Source organism: Lates calcarifer, linkage group LG15 (assembly GCF_001640805.2).
Source record: "Lates calcarifer isolate ASB-BC8 linkage group LG15, TLL_Latcal_v3, whole genome shotgun sequence".
Classification (NCBI taxonomy): Eukaryota; Metazoa; Chordata; class Actinopteri; family Centropomidae; genus Lates; species Lates calcarifer.
Genome location: NC_066847.1, coordinates 7,660,235 through 7,673,117, shown reverse-complemented (window position 1 = coordinate 7,673,117; position 12,883 = coordinate 7,660,235). Strand labels below are relative to the sequence as shown.

Below are 12,883 nucleotides of genomic sequence, written 5' to 3'. Positions count from 1 at the left end.
TAGATTGCAGTTGTAGTCATGACTAAACCACTGACAACACTAGATCCATTCAACTTATGAGTTACATCTTCGCTTTATTTAATAGTAGGACTTTGATAATTCATTGAGTTTTTTATTCCTGTGTCTGCACATAAATAGCACGAGTGGTTTAAATATGATAAAATATGCTATGTCTACATTTCTGTCATATCTTTTGTTATAGAACTCCATAGGCTGATCAGAAGTCTTGGAGTGGCTAAATAAATTGCCTGGGGTAGGTTTAGGGTTAATGCTGTTGGCCACTGAGAGCTATGTGACTCAGTAAAGCAGATGCTTCTCTTAGCAGCATACCCTGAAAATTTGAGCACTTACCCACTATTTCTTTCCTTGTTATCACCAAGATACAAGTTGCACACTCTAACTCAGTTTAACTCAAGTTATGGTTCTACTGAAACGTAACATGTCAAATAATATGTATAATGTATCTTAATAGCTGTCAGCTTAAAGGGGTCAGTCTAATCCCTCTGAACTATATTTATTCCTGCCCCTAGTTCATTTCCAACATGCTGTATTTGGTGTGATTATTTGGTATGAGTTCCCAAATCCTTATGATGTCAGTTCTGCAAAAAGTGCTCCGTTAACTATGGTAAAGTATGTGGACAGTTTACAGATATATTACTGATAATATAAAGATCAGATATAGCATCAACTGTCATCTAGGGCTGATAGGATGCTGACCTCATTTGTGTAAAAGTAATCTTTAACACATGCAAAGCATGTTCTACAGTGCCTTGTCTGTGAGTTTCATGAACTGTTTCTTACTGGTGTGATTAGTGTTTAAAAAGCTGATATCCCATTAACATACTTTTATTGGTATGTCCAAGACACACATTGGAAAATGCTTAATATTTTAAACATATATATATATATATAAATCAGCAGTATGTATTGGTTTAAATGGAGCTAAGGTTACTGAGGCAATACCTTAGCTGTTAATCTTTTCAGTGAAGCTTGCTTTATAGAGTTAGGAATGTTAGATTTAATAATTTTCCACACATTTTTCTTACATTAGAGCAGTGTTTTAAAGAGGTGCTTAATCTGTCTGTTACGGTAAAAGTCAGGAAGGGTGTCTGTCAGTTTAGAGTCATACAAGGCATGATTCTGGCATCTCTTTATCTTCTGGTTTTCTTGGCTTGTTTCCAAAATGAATATGTTCTATATTCATCATAGTCCAGGGGATAGAGTTCATGTGGCTACTACTTTATTTTCCTCCACCTGGAATGCGCATAAAAAGAGCTATTATTGTTATTATGTCTGCAGTTCACAGTAGCCAACAAAAGTGTCTACCGCACAGACACTTGTCTTTCATATTCCTACTCTATAAAGAATTATTGTTACTGGTAATCATTCTAATAACAGAAATAAAATATCATGACATCTTTATATGCATGCACCAAAACTGACATGGGAAATATAATTTAAAACATCCTGCAACCTGTTACCATTTCTACCAAGACATAGCCCTATTGTCTACAAAAATAGCATACTAAGGGATTTCTGGATTTGAAGTGAAGACATCCCCTTGGATTTGAGTCTTTGATCACTTAATAATTGCCACAAATCTTAACATAGACCAGACGGCATTTACAAGGTGATAATATTCTTAAAAGCTGCATGAAGACAGAATACCACACTGGATTTATAGAGGCTTAATTTGAGACTTACGTGTCATTGTAGCTATCTGTGCACATGCTGATCTGAATGGCGGTCATCGTGTCTCTCTACAGATTCCCATTTTTCCCTTTCAAATATAAAATGTAACCAAATTTTCCTCACATTGTCACTAATGTAGGGTTGGAGAGTGAAAAGGATATATAAAATGTATGATGTACGCTATTTATGTCTCTGTCCAGCAACCAGTAGTGAAATGTGGGGCCCCAGTGCAGGATGGTCAAAGTGGGTTCTGCCCATCACAGTGCATCATAACATTTGCTGATACAGTGGAGCAGATGATCTGCCTCACAGAGTACAATAAATACTTACTGCTTACCACTTAAGCATAGCTGCTCCAGTGTATACTGTAGACTCAGCCAGAAATGCTTGAACTTTTTTATACTATAGTGGAAAGATAAAATGAAATGATAAAGAAGTGCTCTGTCTGTGTGGGTCCTGAACCATTGCGGGTCCCAGTACAGCGCCATTATGCAGTGTGGTAGTTATATCCTTGCCAGCAACTGATTGGGTTAGGGTTATTGTTTTCTTCCAGAGTCAGTTTATCTACTGCTTTTCACATAGATAATGTGGTCAGAGGCATAATGTCCACTGTGTGCCTTCTTTGTTATTATTATTATTATTATTATTGTTGTTGTTATTGTTCATTCCTTTTTACATTTTTGCCCAATAGACCAAGTAAGTGTAATTAAAAGTGGGAACAAGAGAATATTGAAATGATTGTGATCTTTTAGCAATGCTAGTGGCATGGCTCTTAGAGTTTTCTTACTTATGATTTCTGTTGAAAGCGTGCAGTCAGATGTATAAAAACAGTTGCTGTAAATTGGCCAACTGATTGGGTTGCATGGACTGTCTATTTGAGTACTGCACTTTAACTGTGTAGCTACATGTAGATGTCGAAGAAATATATCTCTTGATCAAACATCTCTCTGCCTGTTCAGTTTAATGTGTCATGGCAAACTACAGCACTGTACATTTGAATAGGAAATACATTGCCAAGCCACTGATATATCCTTGTGTGCCTCTGAAGTGCTTATTTGAATAATTCAAAATATGACTACCAGGAGAATAACACAGTAGAATGGACAAGGCTGCTAATGCAATGTAAACTGGGAGTTTTGAAGCATCAGTGTGGCTGGGAGATGAAAGAGTGATTAGACAGGAAGTGGTGTGCTGTTATTTTTTTAAAGTCATAACTTCAGAGTAAAGAGTAGCACAGAACTCAGCACTTAATCCTGCAGGAAACAGGTGCCAGCAAAAGACTAACTGTCCTCAGTTTGAAAAGGCCATGAAGGTAAAAGCCAATAACTCAGCAATTTGCTACAGCAAATGAGACAAATTCCACAGACTTGTTAAATGTCACCTCACTTAGGCCCAACACTGTAAATGTCAATTAATTAAAGCTAGCTGTTATTATCATTTCCTCTTTTTTGTAACTCCATGCAGTGTACAGTATTTTGTGGTACTGTAAGTATTTCCACTGCTGTACAGAACAATGTGCATTTATAATTTAGCAATTATTGTGAAAACCCCAATAGCCCAAGTAAGTGTAATAATAAAAGCGGGAACAAGGGAATCTCAAAATGTTGTAACTTCTTAACCATGCTAATAACACGGCTCCCAGTTTGACAATCAGTTCACCTCTTCAGTCCAAACTGAAATAGATTATCTCAACTACTAAATGGATTGACATAATAATGACAAAATTTTGTCCCAGATTCATGCCCACCAGAGGATGAATCCTTGTGACTCTGGTGATCCTCTGACTTTTATTCAAGCATCCCCTGTGTCTGCACTCTCACTGAGCTTCTAGTAGACTCTGATTTTATTGTAAATGTTTTTTTACAAGTACAGTGGGTCTGCAAGATTTTTTTTTTTTAATCAGAGGTTTTTTTCTGTTTCATTTCATTTAATCATGTAATACAAAAGACTCTTTATTGTTCTTGGCTACTACTTTATTAGACAGTCTCTCAGAGTTCCTGAGATTAATGACAGAAATTCTGTTTATAAACAACCACACTGTAACAACAAATACATTTTGAAGGGAATGTAGTTGTGACCATATTATATTTTCTGTTAATATATTGAGGAAATGTTAGCACTTCAGGGTAAGGTTAGGGAAAAAGATTGCGGTCTGGCTCAATACAGAAAAAGTCAACAGTGACTTCAGACACAATATGATAATGTGTGACCAAAACCACAATTTTAACTAAACTAAAGGTAGTCAAATCAGTTCCAGTGCTTTTATTGCCTTAACCTAACCGCAGATAGAACTATGGCTGTCAACCCCGGTCTCTGGTGTGACGGTCATGGGCTTTGTATGCCCCCAACCACCTCTCGGCATTTCTGCAACTGTTAATAAATGTGTCGCTTCGCTCTAATATAGAAACCTTCTTCTTGGAGACAGGGTTACCTCCTAAACTCACTCTGTCAAAATATTGAGTGGTACAGTTGCCCAATTTTAGTGATTATAATGTCAGCCATTTCCAAATTTGATTTAATGGTATTTCCATTGATTATAAAAAGCCACTACATTTCCCAATTTACAATTACATTACAGTTACATTACAAGTAAGTTGTCGAAAGTCAGTCCAGGGATGGCCCTGCTTTAGCACCTACAGTTTTGCCTGTGGCCCCTTCCCATCCATCTCTCTCACCGGCTCTCTGCATCATATCACCACTGTCCAGACACCAGGCAGGTTATTTTGGGCAATCCCTCTGACACCACTTTCTCCCTCTGTGCCGGGATAAAAGGGTTCATACTCCCCCCTACTTTATATCCTCCCCACCTGTTGGAGCTGTCCATCTCCTTACTGACATGCCTGAACTCACAGAGCTTCAACATTACTTCTAATAATTGCACTTAAAATCCCCCTGGGGGTGACGGACTGTTGAGGGTCCTGACCCACATGTTACTGCTGCCTTTATAGAGAACGCATGTGAGAAATCAGTTGATTTTACGGGATGTTTAGCTGAAATTGAGCTTCTTAGAAATGTACTAAGTGGTGTACTCTTCTGATATCAATATTCCACTGAACTATCAGTGAAAATAATTTTCATCAAATAAATTACTTCACACTTAAAACTCTCATATCTTATTGTAGAATTGTTTTTGAATCTTCAGTTGTAGATTTAGGTGAACAATGACATATTTCTAATCCTTGCCAGTCTTTTTGGAAAACATTACTTTGATATAGCCCATCTGGTTGTGGTTACCTCCTGTAAGGAGCCAAACTCCTCTTAATAATACTGTTGCTGGCTGAATTAATGTGTAATTCATCTTCAGGGCACTGTGGTAGCAATTTCAGGATTAATTGTTTGAAAATAAAGCTTCAATTGTTCTAAGGACCCTTTTTTGCCTTGCACAACAGACGTATTCAAATGACCAAATCCTTCCCACCCCATGCTGATAAAACATTCCTGCTCATGAAAGCACATGGCTAGATTCAGTATGACTCAACAGAATGAGTCTGTGTGAAATCGTACATTAGTTCCAAGTTCACTGTCAACTCACTTTGGACGATCTACAACCCTGGCACGCATTCCTCGTTCCGCCTAAGACAAAGCATTGATATTTAATCACTGACTGATTTTACAGCTTCTCCGCCAACTACTGAGATTCAAAGGTCAGTTCTAAGAGACAGCCTGCTTTGAATATGATGAGCTGATGAAATAATGCTTTACCAGTGTTCATGGAAGTTAAAAGCCAGTTGCTCAAGTGGGATTTTTGTCCAGTTTTTAGACAGTGAGAAGATATTCAGATTCTTTGCTGAAATAAATGTACCAATAATGTAAAAATTGTATTCCAAATCAGTAAAATGCACTTAATACATCAGAAATATAAGTACTTGTTTAGCAGAGACCAGCTTCTGATATATCGTTATATATTACATGATTAGATTGTTACTGACGAATCAGTACATGTTACATTAATGAAATGGAGTAAAAAGTTCTAAGTATTTGCCTCTGAAATGTAGTGGAATAGAAGTACAACATAGTATAAGACTTGTGCTTCAGTACAGTATTTGAGTAAATGCACTCAAACATCAACAACAACAATGCTATTTTTAGACAAACTAGATCTTCTGTTGGCAACCTGTTGAACGTGATTGTGTGATACTCAGTAAAATCAATTCGTGGAGTATAAGGTTGTTTTCCAACACAGAAGTTGTAAATCCTTCAGCACTCATATTGCTGTCAAATCCAGCTAGTGTTTACGATCATTATATTTTGGGGTATAATGTGCAGTTCATTTTGGTACATCCCTCCAGATCCAGCTTTCCCACCCTATAAATGATCATATTTGGCCAGAAAGTGAAAAGACACCTGGTATGTCACCACCATCTGCACTGTCCTTTACCGTCACCACAAACGTCAAGTTATCTGACACCTCTCCAACACAAGATGGATGTCTCTCTTGTCCTCTTTGTTGTCAACACAGCCAACACAGCCGACCCAGCTGGGTCTGAGAAGATGGACACGTAAGCAAGACAGCTGACCATGCCCATGGTTCCATGACCCCTGTCCAGAACCTATTATCACCTTCTAGATGTTTCTGCAGGGCTTGAATCCTACCCTTACCCATCAGACCCTGTGTCAGGCAAAAAAGGTGGGAACCCAAGCTGCTTGCTCAGGGGGTTTAGCAGGAGCTCTGATTATGAGCAAGAGCGTGATGTGATTAATAGACGAACTAAGACAGCCAAAAAGTCATAAAGCTCGTGGACAGCTTTCCAAGTGTGCAGTTGTTTGAAACCAAATAGCATGTCCCTGGCATATCTTTAACATGTCCAAGATGACATAATGAATTAGTTTTACCTTCATCCAGCACAGAGAAGAGTTGTAATAGTCTTTGACAAACATATCGTAGAAAACAATGGTGAGATTGACATGAAATTTGCAGTTCCTTTTGTTGCTACCTAGAGAAACACTGATTTGGTAAAAAACTTGAAAAAAAAAACATTACTTTCAAAAGCATTAGACTTACCTTTGAAAGTAATGGCTAATTATTAGGTCTCGCAGGAGGGCTACACACTGCTGAATGTTGCAGTGCTACTTTTTTTCTGTTCCTTACATTGTTTGTTGTATTGTTTATTTTATTGGACACTCATACTGGATACATAGTGGAGAACTACAGGGGAGAAAAGGGTGGTGTGGCTTCTATATTGTCCGTTATCAGCCAAAAACATCTCTAACACTTTGGTTCATGTGATATGTTCTGTGTACAAGCCACATTGTCCAATTAGAATAGACCTTTTCTATTTTAGAATGTAGTGTATTTATCTATCTTTTGGAGTAGATTTGGAAATATAGTCTTAAAATACTGCCTACTATTATGACACTAATTACTGTAATGTAAGTAAAATTTAGGTCTCATTATCATTGTCATTACTCACTGACAATTCATCACAGCGTTAATACACACGCATAAAAATGACAAGTATTGTTATACTATACAACTTAAAATACAGAAGGAGAATAAAACATTCTTTGTTCTTTAATGCTCCTGAAATACAGTAACATCTAATGTTATCAGTCTGGATGGAAAATCAGATCAAGTTAGCAATTAGGCTTCTGCTTTATATTATATGACTACGATCAGGCTACTAGATCTCAAATAAACACCAGAACATGAAAAAAATGTTTTGTAACAAAGAGTCCAGTGTGTTTCAAAGATGTTTTTGCATTGAAAGCACATGTCAGGCACTGAATCGAAGGGGGAAAAAATAACTTTTTCAAAAGTTGAGCTGCTTTCACAGGAATTTGTTTTACACATTTTTTCTTCCCAGACTAAAGTACATACTGTATGTAACTTAAGCATCATGACTGGCATCATTATGAATTATTAGATGTATATAATTTCCATATCAACCACAGATGAGCTGAAAATTGCTGGGATTTGTTCAACTTTCCTATTGTGAGTCAGTCATAGGTTTTTTCCCAGCTACCCATCACAGAATACTAAAAACCACATTTTGAGACCACTTCTGAACATGCTGTGCATGTCCAAATTTCAGTTTCTGTAATTTAAAAATACAGTATGTTGCTCTGTAACTTTTTGTCTCTTTGTTTCAAGAGATAGTAACTTTGGTTTCTGGAACCAAGCTCCTTCTGGCTTTGGATCAAATCCTACCAGAACATTCTCTCTTGTGTTTCCACTGTGTCCTCCTTAGATTCCCACAGTTTCAGTATAAAATAAAATAACACCAAAAGGCAAGTGGACAGCCCATACGCCTTTCTCTAGTGATCACTTTACCCAGGAGGGCTTCTTCTTTCAACTAAGTTTGGTTCTTAAGCCCCTACTTAAAGTCCATGCCAGCAACCCAGACCTAAATAGACTACCCATATGATGCAGCACAGCAGTCTCATAAAAGAGGAACTCTCCATGTGCACACGCAGCCCAGCAGCTGGGTCAGTTGGAGTTACAGCTAAGAGTGGTCTGCGTCAAGTAGGGGATTGTTGGTGGGGGGCTCCAAGGTTTCCACGTATGATGTTTTAATGAATCAGTACCTGGGGGACTTGGAAAATGTTGTGCTTAAAGTGAAAGCCAAATACATGACTGCTTTGAACTGTCAAGCAGTGTTTTAGGCAAATGGGCTGATTGTAGTGACAGTTTTTCTCCCTAATGCGATTAGATTTCTGATTCATTTCTAACTCATCTCAGCAGGAAGACACAGCAGGTGGTTAGGCTGTATGAACAGCTAATGATGGCTAATAAATGACCAGAAAGTGAACTAAGTAGGGGTCTAAGGCCACATGACACCTCTTGTGGCATCTCCCCAAATACTTTGCAGACTAAGAAACTGGATCCTGTTTGTCGATTGCCCTCTGTTGCTTTACAGCTTCTCAAGTTTGATATTCTATCAGCCTAGCACTGTGGGCCTGGCTGTCTGGGATTGCAGGGCTTATTATGCTCTAGGTGTAGTAGGTGACTATAGCAACGCGTTGGCAAGTCTGACAAGATTTTGCCACAGAGATACTATAAAGCAGATGTTGTGGTGTGATTCAGCCTTTTCAGCAGCTGACACATTAAATTCCCATCTTCGCTGTGCTGAAATAAGACATTCAGCAGTGCATCAGACTTCACGCTGTTTTCTGTTTCAGACAATCTTAATTAAAGACAGACACAAGTCATCAGATTAAAAGAGGAAGTGTCCTCCTCTGACTGGTAAATGGTTTCTGTATTAGCTTTATTCCTGTACCCTTGGCAAGACACAAGGCATAGACCTGAGAATTAAAACCACTTGAGCTCTTAACTGCAGAGCTCTCAAGATTGAGAGTTAACAGTGTCTCTGTGCATGCATCACATGCATTTGTTTGTGTATCTGGAATGCACATGGGAGTTCACGGTGCATGAGGAAAAACACTTTAGCTTCCATCACAGCTGCACTTTCTCACACCCAAAGGAGGTGTCCCTCTGGGCAGAAAGATACCCAGAGGATAGCCTTTATGGTGGAGAGCAGCTGAGACTGCCACTCTCCACTGAGTCTTCCAGGACTTGGCTGGGGCCCATGGAGGGCAGTTTGTGATCTGTTACATCAGTAAAAAACATTACAAGCTCACCTCTGCAGGCAGCAGGGCTGTTTCTGTGTGAGGTGAAAGGATGATGCTGTTGAGAGAGAACTAAGGAAAAGTGTGAATTCTGCCCAAATGTCAACTATACACTGCAACTATGAAATGCTTTTGAGTGCTGATCTTATTACCTGTTTTGAGTGTGAAATGTACTAGGTTTTGTCTTTGAGTTAGAAGTAGTGAGACCCTCCATCAGCTTTAGGTGAACAGAAAGGACATGCACTGCTGAGGAGGGTGAGGTTTTTGGGCAGGTTTTGGAATATTTTGGCTGACGTTTTTGACCATCCTGCTTAAAATCTTTTCTAGTATTTCAGCTATTTCTAGCAAATAACTTAGAGGATCTTTATTTGAAGTAGCCCTTTGTGCTCAACAAAGCAATTAATCCTTGAAATGGGTGTTTAATAGTTTTTAGTTTTCTTTTTCAGTTACATTTAACCTTTATACTACTGTACTCAGCTTGCTGTGTTGAATAAACCTAAGTAGATCATCTTGATCTACTGAAAAGGCAGCATTCTTTTCATCCTATTGGTCCTTTTACTCCACTGATCCAAGGCTACTTCAGATACTTTCTGCTAATGCCCCTTACTTTCTAACTATTCCCTTACATGTTAGATGCTAGCAGTGCCCATCAGAACCTCTTAACAAAGTGCTGACATACTTTCACACTCATATACAGTTTTCTGGTTTGTTTTACAAAGATGCTATGCAGGTGCGTTCTCATGCTGCATACCATCTATCTGCAGTCTTCCATGGTTAAAATTAGTGCCAGTTCAAATCCACCCAACCTTTGGTGCCACATCTTCCTGAGCTGTCACTCACTATTACAGGCTGTCAACGGTTTCACTTACAGTTAGTGTTCCAGTAGGTCACTGGTAACCTGAGAACATAACCAGGAGACAGGATAGGAAGAGGCTACAGATTCCATAATAAAACGTGCATATGGCATGCTGACACCTAAGAGGGTGATCAGCTGTTTTTCCATTTACCTTATTTTCACCTTGTGGTGGCCTGAGAGTTAAACAGCTTGTTTAATTTACTTCTGCCACAAAAAAACATATATGCATGTAGTAAAACCATAGGAGTCAGTGAAAGCTTAATCAAGGGCTTATGGAACCATAAAGGTCAAATAAACTTCTAACAGGCATATCCTAAGCTGCTTATATCAACTCAACATAGTAATTTATTTGAACTTTGGGGTATTTCTAGCTCTAGGAATATTGTTTTTATAATGGTGAAAGAGATACGGGATACTTGACATCATATAAATTATATTAATTTGTTGATCTTTGCCTTCTGGCATTTATGGGGCTGCATTTTTTTTAAAGGTCATCTCCTTAGCTGTAACTTAATCATAGCAATGAATGGATGGCATATTTTATGTCCTGGAGGTAGAGGCTCAGTGGCTTACAGCCAGACCCCTGAGGTTGCTTTTGCAACTGAGTAACACAGTGAGGTGGGGCGCCATAGTTCAAATCACAGCTTAGACTACTGCCCACCACATGTCCAGACAAACACACCTAACAGCCCACATGAAAAGACCTTTTTTACTTGAGGAGCCGATTTTAGAGGCCTACTGCCTATTATAGTGTGGCAAAGACTTTAACTGATCATATAATTCAAAGCTGGAGTATTTTACCCCCCGTGTTTGGAATATTACATAATACACTGTTTGAGAGTAAAAGTCCTCTTGGAATGAACTGGACTGAATCTTTGCTTCATTAAGTGAAGGCAGATGCCTACTACAGGGTTTCATATCAACTTGTGCCACTACCGGTGGATAGAAATCAGGAACAGGAAAAGGAACCATGCAATGAAAGTAACTTTTTTAAACAAACAAAAACTGTAAATTCCTCATAAGTGAATAAACACACACAAAAAAAGAGTTCAGCTGCATGTAACTATCTCCCAAAAAGGCATTCAGGAAAAGGAGGGATGCCAGAGGAATGCCTTTGGAAGACCACAGTGAGTCACTTTTGGTAAAAAGAAAAACACCCCACCAACACCACTATGGCATACATTTCTCCCTCTGTCATACAGCTTAAAATCTTTTTCTACACATTAAAAACATTTTAAAATGTGCATCTATAGACACTGGATATTTGTGTGTGTCAACCAGAGCCACTCATTGTACTGGTCATTGTCCTGAGCTACTTGTTCAGCCGTGTGGATTCGTTTAGCCTGTGGCAGAAATGGTCATAATACTTGTGGCCTGAACACGATGACTTTTTGAAAACTGTGCCTCACAAGACATGCTGTGTGTGTGTGTGTGTGTGTGTGTGTGTGTGTGTGTGTGTGTGTGTTTTTTTTTTTTTTTTCCCCCCCTTCACTGTCTGGACACAAGATGCCTCTCATTGGCCCCATAGCCGTAGGAGTGAAGAACTGTAGGCCTTTACAGCCTGTTGACAGGAGCTAAATTTTTCCCACTCAACATGAAATGGGTGGATGAAAGGAGGTCAAATGTAAAGTCTCAGCATTCACTCATTCATGGTTGTGTCAGCTTCAGTTAAGCCAGGTCTCACTTCAAGAAGTCTTTAAATTACTCAGGCAGTAGGTACTTTGTTACAGACAAGACTGAGATGCCAGTCCCTCAACAGTTACCCCAAGTGGTATCTAGCCATGCAGATAGATTTTTTTGTTTAAGGCGAATTCTTAAATTGCACACCATTTAAAAACATACCATTTGAAAGACAACACAACAAGCAATGTCAAATATGGCAATGACTATGTATGGAAGGAGCTGACACTTTTAATCCACTGACCCTTTGGACCCAGTCAAATTAGAACATATGCTCTATTAAAAAGATGCTTACAAGTTCACAGAGGTGCACAGGTCCTGGCATCGGTGTGCCTGTAACAGGAGGTCCTGTAATGAAACTACTGACATGATTAAAAGTTTGAGCCTCTGTCAATTTGCCACAGACTTGGTCTGTGTGGATTTTATGACTGTAGACTAGGGTCATCCAGGAAGGCCAAGGCTAAATAACCCTCTGACAGTGGGTTTGGTCTCTTCCCTGTCCACTAACACTAGTTAAGGCTACCGTGTGGAGTTTTTAGCCACAAGTGGTGCCTGTGTGTGAGGATGTATATGCGTCTGTGCAAATGCATTCGACACATTTGTCAGGTCTCAAGGATACACTCAGTATGTTTTGGTCAAGCAACACAGAATGTTAACAGAAACTTTGCCGCAAGAAAACTGCATTGGGCACCTTCAATTTACTTGCCATAGCAGCATGGCACATAGTGGCTCAAATCCAGGACTGGCATCATGACATACATGTCTTGCCAATAAAGGGTTTCACCAAGAAAGGACAGGATAGGTAGATACTTTTGATGCAACATTTCTATAAGTGAATTGTACATTTTGCTGTTATATGTTAGATGTAAAATGTATGTTACTCTGTATAGTCCACAAAACACATTGTTTTTAAACTGTTCTTGAAGGAATTTTTTTTCATAGTAGATCAGTGAAAACTGTTCATAATGTGTTCTTTCCAGCGTAATCAGATCAGGACTATAATGGCGTGGCAACAGATATTTTAGAAGCTGTGTAGATAAATCCAAAATTTTCTGTATGGCTACTGAGAGAGTATATTTTTTTGTAATT

General features: G+C 38.8%; 1 long non-coding RNA gene across 1 annotated transcript in view; it reads left to right on the top strand.

Moving 5' to 3' along the window:
* Nucleotides 1-5,186: 5,186 nt before the first annotated feature.
* LOC108899465 (uncharacterized) overlaps nucleotides 5,187-12,883 on the top strand; it is a 33,538-nt gene continuing 25,841 nt past the window's right edge. The window contains exon 1 of the long non-coding RNA XR_001963555.2: nucleotides 5,187-5,336. This is a non-coding gene — a long non-coding RNA (uncharacterized LOC108899465). The remainder of the gene's footprint in view (nucleotides 5,337-12,883) is intronic.